The sequence below is a fragment of the Apus apus genome, chromosome 2, assembly GCF_020740795.1.
Source record: "Apus apus isolate bApuApu2 chromosome 2, bApuApu2.pri.cur, whole genome shotgun sequence".
Taxonomy (NCBI): Eukaryota; Metazoa; Chordata; class Aves; order Apodiformes; family Apodidae; genus Apus; species Apus apus.
Window position 1 is genome coordinate 52,661,213 of NC_067283.1, and position 12,727 is coordinate 52,673,939.

General features: G+C 39.6%; 1 protein-coding gene across 4 annotated transcripts in view; it reads left to right on the plus strand.

Annotated features, from left to right (window-relative positions):
• POU6F2 (POU class 6 homeobox 2) overlaps positions 1 to 12,727 on the plus strand; it is a 313,722-nt gene that overhangs the window by 201,781 nt on the left and 99,214 nt on the right. The gene's annotated exons all lie outside the window — the stretch shown is intronic.

Sequence of the window (12,727 nt, forward strand, 5' to 3'; positions counted from 1 at the left end):
ACTGTATTAATTTCAGCTTCATTGAAAACACACAGTAGAAAACACATCCACAGTTGGCAAATGGAAAAGTTTTAAATTGATGGTGGAAGAAACATTCATTTCCAAGCTTCTGAGCGAGCTATTAAAATCAACAGAGTAAAGACAAAATACCTGGCACTGAAAATGGAAGTAACAGTTTTTTGCATCTACTTAGTTAAAACTTGGCAAAACAAATCTAAAGTAGTGGTTTCAGATTTCCGTGTGCACTAACTGTGCCAGCTTTTGTTCTCAGGGTTGCCATGATAGATAGTTCATCCTGCTTGAAAAGCATTTTTCCTCTAACTTTTTAAATCAGAAGTCAATTTAAGCAAAAAGCTAGATCTTGTATCAACACTGACATGTGTGTGTTTATTTTGTACTGTTGAATGGTCCAGGCTTTTCATTTAATTACACTATTTTGGAACAAGCTCATCTCCATTTAATTGACTTTGGAGTTACCACAGTTAATCTGTTAACGGTGTTTGCCCAATGTTTATGTAGTAGTTTCACCTACACCTCTCATGACTTCCTCAGGTGGATGAGAAATCCGCTAATTTCACAAGTAAGGGGATTTATGAACAGTAAATTCTCTCCCCTTGCCCCCTTTGCATTCCCCCCAGCCAAACTTCTTTATGTATGGCTACACGTGAGCAGTCACATGATGACCAATGTTTTCATTTTCATAAAAATTCTCTCAGTTGTCTACAGTTAAAAGCTGGCTTTTGCATTATTTTATGAGCAGGTTATATATAACAGAAGGAAAATTTAAAGGAAAGTTATGATTGTTGTATGGAAACTCCACACAACCTAGCTGCATCACTGCCAGTGTGTTCCTATAGGATAAATAAAATATACCTGTTAGGATACATTATCTTGTGAATTTTCTGTATTTTAGAGCAAGTTCTGCAGGATTCTATTATAATTCTCAAGAGGATAACATTAACAGCATGTGTATTTAATATTTATAACAGCCTTAGTGCATTGGTAAACACATTTTTTTTTTGTACATTAACACATTGTTGGATTTGTTAAAAGACTGAGGAACCTGGAGAGGACAATGAGAAGAGTGTTTTGTAGCATCATTGAGGTTTGGTATAGCTAAACACCCACAGATGAGACCTAAACCCTTACTTAAAATGCTATTTCATTATCCTGAATATTACAATCATAGCAATGTTGACATAGGGAAGAGAAAGTCTAGCTTCCTGGGAGTTTTTTAGAGTTACTGGATAGCAACTAAATTCAGCTTTTCCTCCATTATCTGGTCTGGAAAAGCAAGTATTTCCATTGAGAATGGTAATGTACTACTTGCTGCATCAAAAGGGCAACAACATTCAGTTGTGACTGACTATGTAGATAGAAATAGTGAACAATTTTTAAGTAGATTATTTGGCCAATTTTAAATTAATCCTTTGGATTTTGTTTCCTTTCTATAACTGGCAAATCCTGCTCAATGTAAGTAAATAAATTATTTAAGTGGAAGTTCTTTTAGTAATTGTTCAAATTAAAAATTATTAAGCTTGAAGAAGCAGCTTAATAGCTAAAGAAAGATCTAGATACTGTTTGGTCAAGGGCCAACTACTAACAATTTTGTTGTGTACAAAAATGTATGAAATATCAATCAGCATGGAGGTTCTTGATGTGCTTTTGAAAGCCATGAAGTGGATAGTGCATAGATTGCCAGAGGAGTGCAGCTGTTTTTCTCAGCTCCCCAGGCCTTCTGTTCAGCTGTGGATGCAGCTTCATCCTAACCCAGAAGCTCCATCCTAACCCAGACTTGACAGACAGGGAATGAGGAGTGCCTTTAAAATCTTCTCCCTGTGTCTCCTGCACAAATTTTCTACTGATGAGGAATTTACATGTATGAATAACCAAGTTGTTTATTTCAACTGTGAGCAGGAAATTTAGATAGGTGGGAGCACATGAGCACTCAAAGAGCAGCTAATTCGCTGTTGCTGTGGAAAGGTGATAGATGCCATGCACAGCCAAGCTAGAATTAGCACTTGAAGCAGCAACATGTTTGGCTGGTGAGCTACAGGGGCAGGAGAGAAATCTGATACTCTGCCTTCCTCATTTTAGTGCAAATTTAAAATGTGCAGTCAGTCCACTCGCAGGAGATGACCAGCTGCAGAGTCCAGAACCACTGCTCACCTACTGTTTAACTTGGTCTTTAATCTATCCTCAAGTAAATTAAGCTAGAAAAAGGGACATAGGCACATCACCTTTAGCTGACCAGCAGTTAGCTCAAAGCTTACAAAAAGAAAATAGCTATGGATAGTGTTGCATGTTTTGAAATGCCCACAGCTAAATACAGCCACACATATCTATGCACAACAAATAATAAAAATCAAGGAAGATCCTTAAGGACAGCAAAATAGAGCTACTATGAGTTAACAGTAGGCAAACAATGTACCTTGCTAGTGGTTCATACATTCAGGGATAGCTTTTGGTGTGACAGATTACCAAATTAGAGTTTGTCACCTAGCTCTTCTACAGTTCTTCATGTGGATGGAGTTGTGTGATCTCTCTGCGTTGATGCCTTATCTAAAGAAAGAACACGTCCATCTTCTGCTCACATATTGAGGTCACAGTACCTAGCACAGCATCTCCTCACCAACCCAGTAACCTATGCTCAAGATTGCTCAGGTACCACAGCTATTGAGCAACATCTCCTGTCACTTAGAAAAAGCTTTATAGTCCATGTATATTTTTCAATTACTAATGAAGAATGCCATGTACAACACAATACTGTACATGGGTCCCAGCTGGTGAGGAATGGCCTTCAGTCCCTGGGAGGTGCATAGGGACTGAGAGCATTACAGCCCTTGCAGGATCAGGCCCCATGTTTTGGTTTGGTTTTTTTGTTTGTTTCATTTCCCCACCTTCCCCTGTTGTAGCACCCTGTTGCTACAATGTTTAATTTTTCATGGCTTGGTAAAACCATGAGGAGTTTGAGGCTATACTGAGGGTAACAGAGCCTGTTGTTAACAAGGTTAAAACCTAAGTCACTACTCCAGCAGAGCATTTGTGTGCACAGCCTTTCAGCAAGGTAGAACTGCCACTTTCACACATGCTTCTTGTACTTGCTGTTGTAGTTTTGATGACTGCAAAGGGAAGGACTGGACTGGGTTGCATTTTTTTCTTTTCTCCTTATAGCGTACACATTGCTGTTTTCTGAGTCATTCTGTGGCCTGTTTTCACTGCTGCTCAGTTAACTTCTCTAACTGGAATTTGCACACTGGGAACAGAATTTGCAACTGCTTGACTCTTGGAGTTCTTAATAGAAAACAGAGTTGCCCGAGGTCTACAAGTTTTCAGAATAGACTGGAAGTGGAAAATGATGGAAACACAGATATAATGAGACTCTGAGAGATGAAAGCAACTAGTCATACCAAGTCACTTGGTGGGCATGGTATTCTCTGTTGCTTCCAGTGGTTGGAGCGGGAGAGAAGTGACATTGTCCTTTGTCATCCTTAGGACACTTCCACAAGCTCAGCATCAAGGCCAACCTTTTAAGCTACAAACACTATTGATGCACTATTCGATTATATTGTTAAAAAAAAACCACAACAAAACCCAAACACACACATGCACAAGAAAACCCAGTACATTTCACTTACAGTAACTTCACTTTTAGTTAAGGAAACATGACTCACTTCAAAGACTCTTTGAAGAGACTTCTAATAATTCCTGATCTTCAAAGAACCACTGCTGAAGCTACACCTGGATAAATACTTCTTTGTCAGAAGACCTGTTTGCCATAAACAATTATAGAAGACACAACAGTAGGCCTGTTATCTGAAAGCATGTAAAATCAACCTTTGAAGCCACCCAGACAGGTCACCCTTGTCTCTTGACAAGACTTTGCCCCGAAGCCTCACATAGCCACCTTACCAGCAGAAATGGCAGAGGCCTGGAGACCCATGGCTCTCCATACGTCAGGACAGGATTCTGCACAACCTCTTCCAAAGCTCCCGGGGCTGTATGTCATTGCACTGCTTTTTCTGCAAGCATCGCTTCCTCGAGGCACATCAAACACTTAGGCTGCCTAAGTGCTATGGAAATTATGGTTCCCATCAATATTAGAGCATTTTAAAGAGATAAGGAGAGAAAAAAATAAATAAATCTGTCATCCCTGTTATTAAAGGTTGTATGCTCAGAGAGTGCCCAGCCTTTTTCTGATGTCCATGAGTCAGCAGACTGTAGTTTCAAACTTCATTTCTTTGTATCATTCATCTGTTCCCTGTCACATCCCTTCAGCTGTGAAATCTTATATTGGGCTCTGTTGGCCTTTACATGATATTTTTTTTCTTTCTCAGTTAGTTTCTTTCAAAGGAGCCTTGCAGAATTTTTCCCACAAAATGGGAGGTTATCTAAAATTCTGGTCCATAGGAACATTTTTATGGTCTCAATATGGTCTGGAAATCCAATGGAATCCATGGAATACCATGCCATTCAATTTGATTTTCCATTCCAACATTATTGTGTTCTTAGATCATATAGGAGAAGTCCTGCTCTCTGTATCTAGAAAACTGCTTTTGTCTGGCACAGGGACTTGATCTCTGAGAAAGTCATGTTTTCACAAAAAAAACCCCCAAACAACAACAACCAACCAAACAAAAACCCCCAACAAACAAACAAAAAACCCGCATGAGCTGGTAAAATTAGAAGTTTACCAGATCCGGATATCACTTGCTTGACACCCAGCCTTTGGCATTCAAACACTTATATTGCCCTCAGACTATGCTATGGTGGGGTTTTAATTGCCTGTCTTTGCATGAGAGTCCCAATACAACTCCCTGATTGATCCCCTGTGTCTTGATGATACCCTGATTCCAGTTAATGTTTCAGCCATCTGTACAATATGAGGCCTAAGGTCCCATTTGAGCTGAGAAGGCAAATGGCTTATTAAAGTCTAATTTCTCCAGCTTGCTCTTGCCTTTGGGCATTTTAAATAGGTTAATGCAGTTTTTACAATACACTCAGGGAACTTTACTCACAGTGTGTTGTCATAAACTAGAGGAAAATAGCCCCTAGATTATCTCAAAATGGGAAGTATTCCAAACATACTTGTCCTGATACTTAGTCAAGCTCTCTACACAGAACAACTTTTCCTTTTTTTTTTTTTTTTTTTCTTCTTATGGTTTTAGTGGATTAATGTACATTTAAAGGCTTGATAAAGAAAAAAATGTCAGATTTATTTAATGCACTGGATCATTTTTTAGGGAAGTTCCAGTATTCATCAAAATGCGAAGACACCACAGGCACCATATAAATTATGATGGTTTTCTTCTTAATACTTCCTTTTTATTGCCTGTATTCTTTAAAATGAATTTAGTGCTCATGAAAGATGCTGGATATGACAACAGTAGAAAGTGAAGCCCTCTCTTTATCTGCAAAATTGGTACAGAGGAGCATTGGAGATGCAGGTTTCTCCCTATAACCCCATCTGCTTTCTGCAGCTGTAACCTTGAGGGATCACCTTTTGGAAGGAGAAGATGACTTGGTGTCCTTATTCTTTCTATGCTTAGCCTCTCTGCTAAAGTGCAAATAAAGATGTCAGTGTATGCCATCCAGGGCCATAGTCTTTATGATCTTCCTAATAGGTATTGGGAGACCATCAATTTATTAGCCTGTGACTGTGTAGCAGACTGCTTCCAATGCAGGCTCTCTGTGGGTATCTGTGTGTGAATACATCTTCTATACATCTAATACATCTTCTATAAGGTAGAATACACTCAAAAGCACCATTAAAGTGCAATGACTTTTGTTCCCTGTATTGACCTAGACTGGATTTGAGCCAGTGATTTAGAAATAATATGCTCTGTATCCCATTACTAATCTCTTCAGCCACAAGTCCAACCCTTCCTTTTTTTCTTTCAGAAAGAGGATGCTAACATATTTAAAACGACTCACATTTTGCTCTCAAAAAGAAAATTCAAGCACATGTAAAAAACACATTGGGTATTTGGCTAATCTACCCCTCATTACCCAGAAGGGAGAGAGCATAAACACAGGCTTCCATTAGACCATTCAGCATGTGTATTCAGTCTTCAGAAATCTGTTTCAAAGAAAAGAAAGGCACATGCCTCATTAGAAGGAAAACAACAGGGTGGGGAAAAAAAAAAAGTGGGCCATGTCAGTTCAAATGCAAGCCCAGATGCTTAAGTTAGTTACACCTTTCAGTTGAAGGCAATGCAAATCCATTCTCCATTACTGGGGAAGTGGAAAAAGGCATTAGGCCCTTGAAATGGCAAGAGCCAAGTTCTGTGCTCAGTCAAATAGGAAAAGGTTTAATGTATGATTTTCTCCTTTTTAGTCCATTGTACGTTGTATCAAGGCACTGAAGAACATCTATGTAATTATGTAAATAGGAGAATAGAGGATAGAGTAGCACAATAGTTTGTAGGCTAGAATTGTTTCTTATTCCTCTGAACCCTTCTTCCTCTTCACACAAACATGCACAAAACATTATTAGAATAAATCAGACATTATGTGAAGCTTATCCACAAGAGCAGATTCTATATACAAATCTAATGCCTGAACATTAGTATGTACTTCTGCAAAGCACTGTAGAGGTCTTCAGAATCTGAGTTTATATTGTGAATGGAAAGTGAAAAAAGAGTAATAAATTTTACATTGTTTTCCATATAGGAACATTTGTGGGATTACTTATGTATCTTGCTTTTTGCAGACATGTGATTAAACTCTAAACTATATATTTTATCTAAAATATAACCAGAGCCATTCCCATACTTATGCAAGAATGTATTAGCCAGGGGCAGCAGGCAGTTGATACTTTCAGTGAATGCAATCAGGACTGGGATTTGAAGAAAGAGCCTTTTCAGTTTTCCCACTAAGAAAAAGATACAGTCATTCCCCAGACTGCTTCTTTCAGCATGATTGCATCACAGGTGATTTTTTCCCAATGCACTACTCCACTTGACAGAGGGGCATTTTAGTATAATTTTAGTTTCCTGTGTAGGTAACCAGCAGAGTAACAGAAGATACAAGAAAAACATGAAAAGACCCATTTTATGTAAATATTGTACAGGCATAGCAGCATTGTGCCTAAGGTATCCCCCAAAGGAAGTCAAGAAGGAGAGTGTTTCTTAGATCATACCTTTCTCTGAGTCCTTAAAGTAGTCTGAGGTCTGTGACAAGTATAGAAGTATGTGACCTGGGAGATGAGAAAGTTTGTTTTCACTGCCTCTTGGCAATTTATTTCCATCACTTAAATCCATATCTCTTGTTCTAATGTAAATCATTGAATCATAGAATGGTTTGGATTAGAAAGGACCTTAAAGATCATCTAGTTGCAACCCCCTGCCATGGGCAGGGACGCCTCCCACTAGACCAGGTTGCTCAAAGCCCCATCCAACCTGGCCTTGAACACTTCCAGGAGGGGGTGTCCACAACTTCCCTGGGTAATCTGTGCCAGTGTCTCACCCCCCTCACACTAAAAAGTTTCTTCCTAATGTCTAACCTAATCTACCCGCTTCCAGTTTAAAACCGTTATCCCTTGTCCTATTACTACATGCCCTTGTAAAAAGTCCCCCTCCAGCTTTCTTGCTGGGGTTGTCAGCCTGTTTTCATAAGATAGCTGCTCCAGCCCTCTGATCATCCTCCTGGCCCTTCTCTGGACTTGCTCCAAGATCTCCACATCCTTTTTGTGTTGGGGGCTCCGGAACTGGACACAGTACTCCAGGTAGGGTCTCATGAGAGCAGAGTACAGGGGGAGAATCACCTCCCTTGACCTGCCAGTCATGCTTCTTTTAATTCAGCCCAGGACATGATTGGCTTTCTGGACTGCAAGCACATGTTGCAGGCTCACATTGAACTTCTCATCAGCCAACATCCTGAAGTCCTTTTCTTCATGGCTGTTCTCAGTCCATTCTCCACCCAAACTGTATTTTTGCTTGGAATTTCCTTGACCCGTGTGCAGGGTCTTGTACTTGACCTTATTGGACTTAATGAGTTATTATGGCTAAGCATAATCCGCTTAAAGTAGGATCATAAAATATGGGGTGATCCCTTGTGAAGTCTGTCATGGCACCATAGCAAACAAGAAATTATAATTAAAACTTAGGTTTGAAAGCCTCTCATGTCATTGATTCTTTGTAGGTCTTAGTTTTTCTTACTATCTTACTGGATATCCAGTATATATTCAAAGTGCATTTTTCTCAAGGAAAGTTGAAATGCCACAAGGCTTTTGTGAATTTTCCTCACAGGTTTTCATTGTGTGCATGCATTTGTAGTTAATTAGCTCTCTGTTAAATTGAGGTACTTTGTGTTGTCTTTTGTAACCACAGAAGTATCTTTTTGCAATTTTTTGGCCAACCTCTTTAATTCTTGAATGCAATTATGAAAGAAAGTAGGCACTTCTCACTTAAATATGTCAAAGTTTTACTGAGCTGTTAGCCAGTAAGTCATAAAAAGATTCCTGTCAGGAAGGCAGTGCATGTTATCTTTTATACATGTAGACATAGCACTGTTGTACCACCTGAAATTCCATCAGGCTCCAAGCTCTGCAGAAAGTGACAAATGCTAGACAGGTATACGATTTATAATGGATGAGCTATGCAAGCAAGCTCTGGGAGTTGGATTGGATTTGATTACAAACAATAATATGACACAAACCCTGCTGTGGATAGTAAACACATTGTGAGAGGCAGTGCAATCGGGCAACCTGGACATCAGATTGCAGGCATGATCCAGAGCCCTAAATCCACTTTTTCAGCACACCTACTGTGTGGCTTTGGGAAAGCCTGGTCTGATCTAACAGTCCTTCTCCCAATTCCCTATCTGTTTCTTTAGGAACAGCATGTTAAACAATCACACTTCACTAAGCCAATTCAATGCAGTTTATAGCTCAGCATGATAGTAGGCTTCAGAGAGGCTTTTAAAAAGAATTACATGAAAAGACAAGAAGTTATTTGAATAATTTTGTGCAGCTGCTGGCAATGAACGTAGAAACTTGTCCATGAAGTAACTTTTCTCCATCTACAGTTTTTTTCCCTGAGGGATTACCTTCCTTCCCAGCAGGAATGAGTGCATTTCCAATACAAAATCTGTGCCAGTGAATGGTAGAGGTATTGATATTCCTGCGTCTGCCAACATCCAGGCAGTACTGAATACAAAGCTTTTCTCCTCCTAGATGGAGAATAAAAAAAAAATCTCTGTATCTCCATTTGAGAGTGCTGGACATGCCCACAGAATTTACAAACTTGATGTTTTCCAGGTCAAATTCAGATCCTCTCCTTTCATCAGAGAAGTCAGCTTGCCTGAGTGATTGCACCTGCTCACATTGTCAATGCACAGATGTTGCAAATGGCTATTCAACATCAGTTACAATAGCAGCTCAGTAGCACCTGAAGCTGCAAAATTTTAGGTGAAAAAAAAACTTTGGAGGCATTTTTTTCCCTTTTCTCGCCTCCGGATTCTGTCCCTTGTTTTCTTTATTGACAGAAGAAAAAATGTACAAATCAAAATGTCCAATAAACTGAATCACAGAATCACAGAATGTCTTTGACTGGAAGAGACCTCCAAGATCATCCAGTCCAGCCTTAGACCTAACACTGCAAGCTCACCACCAAACCACGGCCCTAATCACCAGATCCACATTCCACTTAAATGCCTCCAGAGATGGTGACTCCACCACTAACCTGGGCAAACTATTCCAATGCTTGACAACCCTTTCAGCGAAGAAATGCTTTCTAATATCTAGCCTAAACCTCCCCATGTGCAGCTTTCATCCATTCCTCTGGTCCTGTCACACATCTCCCTGAAGCCTTCTTTTCTCAAGGCTGAACAAACCCTGTTTTCTCAGCCTCTCCTCACATGGCAGGTCTTCCAGTCCTCTGATCATCCTTGTGGCCTTTCCCTGGACCCTCTCCAGCCTGTCTGCATCCTTTTTGTAGAGCAGAGACCAAAACTGAACACAATATTCCAGGTGTGGTCTGACAAGTGCCAAGTAGAGCAGGATGATGACTTCTTTATCTCTGCTGGTGATGTCCTTGTTGAAGCAGCCCGGCATCCTGTTGGCTTTCTTGGCTGCTGCATCACGTTCACTCATGTTGAGCCTGTTATCCACCAAGATCCCCAGGGCCCTTTCCACAGGGCTGCTGTAACATGTGCAACAATAAAATCTTTCTTAAGCAGATTCATACATTTCGTAAAACTGCATTTCAATTGGTGTGGATTTTTGTCCAGTGGTAGACAAACAGATCAGTACTATTTTTGTATATCCACAGCTGTGCTTTACACTCTGTAATTTTGCAGGGCTACTTGTATCACTGGCAACATTTCAATTATAGCATCCTGAAAGAAAATAGTGTGTTCTGAGGGGAACACTGATGCTAATAATTATTAAATATTAATTTCTGATTGCTCCAAGCTACACGCAAATAAACAAAACAATAAACATTTTGCAATATAATACAGACACCCCTTCATTTCTTTTAGTTTGTCAAGAAACTTCACTTATTTTACACTTTGGGCTTCTTTACCATTCTCCTAATATGTTGTATGTCACTGTTTTAAGAAGTCTAGGCAGTGATGCTTTTCTCTTTAATGTTCTATCTGCAGACATTTTTTGTATACCATAAGCTAAATCATAAAATCATTGTCAAAAAAATTAGCACTGACTTGTTTTTGCACTTTTATGTTATCAGAATCACAGTGATCCCTGTGTGCTGTTACTTCAAGTTATCTCAGATTGATACTTTCAATATTCTTTTAATTGTTGGCCATATTTTCAGAAGTCTAGCTGAAGGGTGTTCCTCAAGGAGCCAAACATGTTCTGTGCTCCAAAAAAGTTTCAGTAGATGGCCTCCTCTTTACCTTGAGTGCTTTTCCCTGTCCTTTACTACATGACCCAGTGCCCTACATACAACGCATGGCATTTTGGCAAATCCGTTCTTCCAAGCCATGGCCTTTAAGAGTGCTCTGTGGGCGCAAAATGGTTCGGGGACCATTGCAGTACAAAAACCTCCCATTGTATCTAGTTCACTACAGAAGTTTTGTCTCTTCACGTATAGCTGTGCACATAGGATATAAAATGACCCATTGTTCCTGTCTGTGAGCTATGTGAATTACAAATTATGATTCTGTGGGACATCATTGCATTAATTTCTGTATTGGAGTCTGTGGAAGCCTTTTGTGTTTGAAGTCTTGGTTATCAATGGTTTGTCCAGACTGCTAAGCTGTCACAGGTGAGGAAATGGCCTGCATGAGATAAAGAGCTGCTCTAGATTAGTTTTTTTTTTCCCTTATGTCTTTCCTCTTCTGTTTACACATATGTACAGATGGAATTGGTGAATAATATTACTTGCCATCTAAGGTGCTGTGGTTGATATTTGTCTATGCAGTTGCTTTCTTGTATACACACCTTCTCCTTCTTTGTTCTCATGTGCCTTAGATTATATTTCCACTTACCTACCGGCTTGACTTTGAGGCATTTAGGTACGAGTTCCAATTGTGGAATTGATAGGAGTGTACCCTTACTTGTCCAGGCTGATTTATTTTGCATTAAATACCATGTGTGGTTTTAATCTGATGGTCACTCTGTCTTACGTTGAAACACCAAACTTCCATCAGTAGCTTTCCTGATGGAAAGATATTGGTGTTACCAATCCTACTTCTCTGCGTTATTCAGGTTCTTTCTGAAGTCACATACACATGACTATAATTCTTTGAAAGGCAGATTTGTGGTTTGATTCCCACCTATGATGAAAGAAAAATTAAAGAAGCTATGAGTGTGGGAATGGATGACCAACAGCTCTTCCTACCAGCCTCTTACTTCTCCTTCATACAGCCTTTTCTAGCATACTCATTTTGCCTCATCTTTCTCCATTTTCTTTTCTTTCTTCTCTTCCTTGTTCCAGTTTATGGCTCATTGATTTCATAAGTCGTACCAAGACCTCAGGTTCATCCCCAGGGCATAGACATCTGAATAACTGAAGTAGGGATGTTGGTATAAAAAGAAGGCAGAGATGACTTGGCTTTATCTGCCAGTCCACAAATAACTTGGTGAATAGAATTTACAGCCATGAAATCTGACTGCCATTTTAGAAAAAAACAAATTTGATTCATTCCCAGTTTATTTTGGCTTCTGCTGATGGAAACTGGAATACAGAGTGGTGTTGACAAAGCAGCATACAAAGTGCAAAACAGTGCAATGACCTTGTAAGCTGTTCCTCTTGGGATCTTATAACCATTTAACACAACCACTAAGATGTTGGTTAAAATGGGTAAGGCTGAAGAACCAGGTGACTTATTCAGGGTGTAACCTTAGAAATCAACAGACTCCTGTGGTGTTCTGGCTGCTGCTTAAAGGTGTTCTTCCTTAGTGACATCCCTGTGGCACACTTCTTAGCTTCCTGAGTTTAATAAATGTCCTAGTCAATTTGTAAGCATCTCTGTGCCAGCTCTTCTGGAAAAGTTGTTCCTCGGTGCCAGTAAGTTGTTGTGAGCCATGGGTTTCCTCTAGGAAAACACAACAGGCTTTTACTACCAGGAGTAAGGGAGCAGTGTAAGTGCACAGAATACCTACCCTGTTTCACAAGAGGAACGTTACAGCTTTTAGATGTGGATAATAAGGAGCAGTTCTGATTTCAGACACACATTTTATCAGGTATTTTTTTCTATCTATGCATTGAACAAGAAATTTCACAGCTGAATGTTTTGTTTCCTGACACCTGTTGCATAA